Source organism: Phoenix dactylifera, unplaced genomic scaffold (genome assembly GCF_009389715.1).
Source record: "Phoenix dactylifera cultivar Barhee BC4 unplaced genomic scaffold, palm_55x_up_171113_PBpolish2nd_filt_p 000627F, whole genome shotgun sequence".
Taxonomy (NCBI): domain Eukaryota; kingdom Viridiplantae; phylum Streptophyta; class Magnoliopsida; order Arecales; family Arecaceae; genus Phoenix; species Phoenix dactylifera.
In genome coordinates this window covers 210,355-215,795 of record NW_024068020.1, presented here as the reverse complement: position 1 = coordinate 215,795, position 5,441 = coordinate 210,355, and the positions used below count along the sequence as shown (strand labels likewise).

At 40.4% G+C, this 5,441-nt stretch overlaps 1 non-coding gene across 1 annotated transcript; it reads right to left on the bottom strand.

Moving 5' to 3' along the window:
* Positions 1-1,028: 1,028 nt before the first annotated feature.
* LOC120106767 lies at positions 1,029-1,134 on the bottom strand. The gene has a single exon (XR_005508803.1). It is a non-coding gene; the product is annotated as a small nucleolar RNA R71 (small nucleolar RNA).
* Positions 1,135-5,441: the final 4,307 nt, after the last annotated feature.

The following is a 5,441-nucleotide window of genomic DNA, read 5'->3' as shown; positions in this document are numbered from 1 at the left end:
ATTTTGTGGTGATTGTTTGATTTCAATTTCAGCAAAAGTGTGAATGCATGCTTGATACACATACACAAATTGATCCACACATAGTAAGGGCAATCACCCCAACAAAATAAGAGCCGAATTTCATCACCGAACTCTTGCCCAATTTAGGTGAACTCAATCTCACATAGTGTCACTTCAATTAAAATCAATTAGACATTGGCCCCTAGGGACATTCGAGCTCAATAGGACGAAGATCACCGAAAGTTGCACCAATTTCGCTCTGTGGCTTAGTTGATGTCTAGGCAAGCTTTGTCCCTATAAGGGAGACAGTTCATCTGTTCGAGGCAAGTGGATTTTAAGTGGGACCTTTGCGAACGCATCGTGACCCCTCCACTTACCTGAGAGCTTACCTGGTCAACTCGGTTCATTAGACCGGATTGGAGGCTTAGGTGCCCTCTTCAAACCAGTTAGGAGCTGTCTAGTGATTTTAGGACAAAGACTAGGATTGATATGCTTTTCTCTTTTATTGCATGCTTGATTGATCGAGTACTAGTGTATGCACGGTGGTCGTTCTAGAGTACGAAACCTATTACATTTTGACCCTGAAATAGAACGAACCCTTAGGAACATTCGAGCTAAGATCAAAACATTAGGATCATCCCCACCTCTTAAGATGGCTGAAGAACAACCCAAACTCCTGAGGGAGTACTTTACTCCCACTATTTACACTTCCCCATCTTGCATTCGATTACCCGAGGTAGCAGCTGTACAATATGAAATAAAGTCTAATATGATCCAAATGCTCCCATCTTTTTATGGGCTCACCAACGAAGACCCATATAAACATTTAGATGAATTTCTTGAGATTTGCACCACTGTCAAGATTCAGAACTTCACTGATGATGCCCTGAAACTTAGGTTATTCCCCTTCTCCCTTAAAGATAGAGCCAAACAATGGCTGAATTCTTTAGAAGCTAACTCAATTCGTTCTTGGGATCAAATGCAACAAGAATTTCTTAAAAAATACTTTCCTATAGGAAGAACGAACCAGTTTAGACGTGCCATTACAAGCTTCTCCCAAACCGAGGGAGAAGAATTTCATGAAACTTGAGAGAGATTTCGGGACCTAATCCGTAAATGCCCTCATCATCAAATACCTAAGTGGCAGCTAGTGCAATGTTTTTATGACGGTTTGACTGAACGAAACCGTCAGATGATCGATGCTGCATGCGGGGGGACTTTCATGCTTCGAAATGAGCATGAAGCATGGCAACTATTTGAAAATCTTAATGAAAACTCCCTCCACCATGCTTCATGTTCTCGTCAAGCACCCTCGAATTTTCAAAGAAAAGGGGCCATTTGTGAAATAAGTCATTCTATGGACTTGTCTAGCAAGGTAGATGCATTGTCCCATAAGATTGACCAACTAATGATAGGAGGACATGTCGTTAGCTCTTCCCAAGCACAAGTGTGTGCTATCTGTTCTAGCCTATCGCATCCTATTCATGAGTGCCCCTCAGCACCCCAATATTCCGAACTCGTGCAAGAACACATCAATGCTGCCCAAACACAGCCCAGACCGGGTAATGATCCATTTTCCAATACATATAATCCGGGATGGCGGAATCATCCAAATTTTTCTTGGAGGCAGCAAGCTTCTAATACCTCCCAACCCTTCTCCCAAAATTTTCAAAACCCTCAGAATTTTCATCTCTACCGTCCCTCAACTCAATTTCAGCATCCTCCTCCTCCAACCCAAAGAAATACAGCCTTTGAGGAGAAGGTGTTGACTGCCCTTCAAGGTTTGGAGGCAAACACACAACTATTGCATTCTCACACGCAATCAATTGCTGAACTAGAATCCCAAATGGGTCAACTAGCTAATGCATTAAACAAGCGAGAGGAAGGTAAGCTTCCAAGTCAACCAATGAGTAATCCTAGGGGACAATACGTGGCTCAAGAAACTCAACTAAATCATGAGCAAGCTAATGCTTTGACTACCCTAAGGAGTGGACGTATAATAGATAATATGGTTGGGGAGGGTAACAATAAGGAAGGAGAAGAAGAAGAGAAGAATGTGTCACATGAAAACCCAAAATCTTCTTCAGCTAGTCCACCATCTGCCACAACCCACATTCCAAAGGCTCCATTCCCTGAAGCACTTAATGCATCCTCTCCCTTTGGCAAGAAGGGAACTTCATTAGAAGAGATGATGGAGGTCTTCAAACAAGTTAAAATCAACCTCCCACTCCTTGATGCTATCAAACAAGTTCCCTCCTATGCCAAATTTCTCAAAGACCTTTGCACCCAAAAGTGGAAATCTAGGACACATGTGCCTAAAAAGGTCCTCCTAACTGAGCAGGTAAGTTCCATTCTCCAACACAACACCCCTCCAAAATTCAAAGATCCTGACGCTCCCACTATTTTCTGTGTCATAGGAGATAACTTCATTGATCGAGCACTTTTAGATCTAGGGGCAAGTGTGAATCTTCTACCCTATTCAGTCTATGAAAAATTTGGGTTGGGTGAATTGAAACCTACCTCGATATCTTTACAATTGGCTGATCGATCGGTGAAGATGCCAAGGGGGATGATTGAAGATGTTCTTATCAAGGTAGACAAATTCTATTTTCCAGTAGATTTTATCGTCCTTGACATGGAACATGTGCCCAACCTTAAAAAACAAATTCCTGTGATTCTTGGTCGTCCCTTTTTAGCTACAGCCAATGCATGTATCAACTGTAGAACTGGGGCAATGGATATATCATTTGGGACATGAAATTAAGTTGAATGTGTTTCATGCCGCTGACCAACATGTGAGGGAAGACGGGTGTTGCCTAATTGATGAAATGGATGATCTTGTAGAGGAAGCCCTTTCCTATATCTTAGCAGATGACCCCCTAGAGGCATGCTTGGCCCATTTTGACATTGACAACTTTGACTTAGACAAGGCCATAGAAGAAGTCAACATCTTACTCGACAATCAATCTCCCATGAGTTCCCTTCCTTGGAAGATCCGACCTGAACCTCTTCCCCCCATTGCTAGCGCACCACTTTGTCCTTCCATTGATTCTCCACCTAAACTTGAGTTGAAGCCACTTCCGACAAATCTTAAGTATGCCTTTCTAGGACCAGAAGATAGCCTCCCTGTAATCATCGCAGCCAACTTATCTACTGAACAGGAGGGTAAACTTTTAAGGGTGCTAGAAGAGAATAAACATGCCATAGGATGGTCTGTAGCCGATTTAAAAGGGGTTGACCCCTCTGTTTGTATGTATCGAATTCATCTCGAAGATGATGCAAAGCCCACCCGAGAAATGCAAAGAAGACTCAATTCTAACATGAAGGAGGTAGTCAAGAAAGAAGTGGTGAAGTTATTAGATGCCGGAATCATTTATCCAATTTCTGATAGTAAGTGGGTGAGTCCGACACAAGTGGTACCCAAGAAATCAGGTATCACTGTGGTTGAAAATACGGAAGGAGAATTGATACAAACACGCACAACCACGGGTTGGCGCGTGTGTATTGACTACAGAAAACTTAATTCGATGACTAGAAAAGACCATTTTCCTCTACCTTTCATAGATCAAATTTTGGAACGGTTGGCTGGTCAAGGTTTCTACTGCTTCTTAGATGGTTATTCTGGATATAACCAAGTACCTGTCTACCCGGACGATCAAGAGAAAACCACCTTTACTTGCCCATTTGGGACATTTGCATATAGGAGGATGCCTTTTGGGCTATGCAATGCACCCGCAACTTTTCAACGATGCATGATGTGAAAGAGTAGATGCCCTACAAGCCAATCGCAATATGTATTGCGAAGGGTTTTTTTTCTTTTGATTTGTCCAAATCATGTACATGACATTTAAATATGAATAAACGCGTTATGTTTTATCATATGCTGTTGATTATATTTATGATAAACTCCTTAGATTAGGGCAATGGTTTTAAGACTATGATGAGATCATACTAGTGAGACTTAAAATCCTAAAATCCTAATCTTAAATATTTCCAGTCATTGGTACATTGAGTCGGGGATCAATGATTACCAGAAAGACTGGCATGTCTTATGTATGCTCGATGCAGAGGATGATTGATCTCACAATCATTTGTGTGGAGACACTAATACAAAGATATGGGTGCTCATTAGAAGAATGAGTTCACTGAATTGACCTACAAAGAGAAATCTTATGAAGTCTTACTTACATGTCAAAAGATGATTCTCTTAGTGGGAGTTGTGCAACTGATCCTATGACCTGAGATCACCATGGTATCTTGTGCATATGAACCCATATTTTGGTTTGCACTCATTCATGACAATAAGTTATGTACGAGGTCTTCTGGATATGGTGAATTGTGTACGAAGATTATGAGTAGGTCAACAAGGAATTGATCACTTCTAGTAAGAGAAGATAGCATTCTATTTATTCTAATCATATGATAATTCAGGAAGCCTTTGATCAAAGCAGAATGAAAATTAGAAAGAGTTTCTAATGTTTCATTATTTGAATTATCATTAAAAGATTGAGAAAAATATGAATATGAAATTGAGTTTGACATATATTCATACTCATATACATATTTGGGATGCAGTTTGATTAAAGGATTGAATTGCATGGTAACTTGCCACTGAAGGGTATTTTTGGTATTTCTACCAAATTCCATATTTTTCGGGTAGACATGACACGTTGCTAGACGTCAATCTTGTCTTATAGGTTTGATCGAATTAAAGAGTTTAATTCGATCACCAATTAGAAAGGATTCTAATTGTTAAGTTCGGGTTCGCGCAGTTTAGACTTAAATCGATTAGAAGAGTTCTAATCAAGTTGGGTCAACTCGCACTCACACCTATTGCTGGCTAAGTATGGAACCCAATGGGTCACACACAAGAAAACTTATCAAGGGTCTAATTGGATTAGATCATGTTTGCAAGATAAACATCCTAGCAGGTGTTGCAAACCTTAGCTCCTGATTCAAACTGGATTCGAATCTGATTCGAATTGGATTCGAATCTGATTCTTAATTGATCTAATTTGATTAGATCATATTCTAATATGGGTTAGCCAAGAGTTGGCACCTAATTGGCTTGGTTTGAGTCTAATTGGATTAGATTTGATAAATCATTCATTTTTGACCATTGGATCAACATTTGGATGAAGAGATGGATCAAATGGATGGCACCATGAATTGGAGCCATTGGATTTTCATCATAGGATGATGGGAGATCATGATGACGTGATGGATATCATTGGGAGGCGTGGAGATGAAAAATAGGTGAAGGAAAGAGAGAGAATACGTGAAGATTAAATGGATAAGGATGAACCATTTATTTGATCTTATCCATTCTCTCTCTTCTCTCTTCATCACGCCTAAGGGATATATGGCGCCTTCTTTCATGGCCTTTGGATCATCATCAACCCTTGATGAATGGATAAGGTTGGTTCCTATTTTTCTTGCGT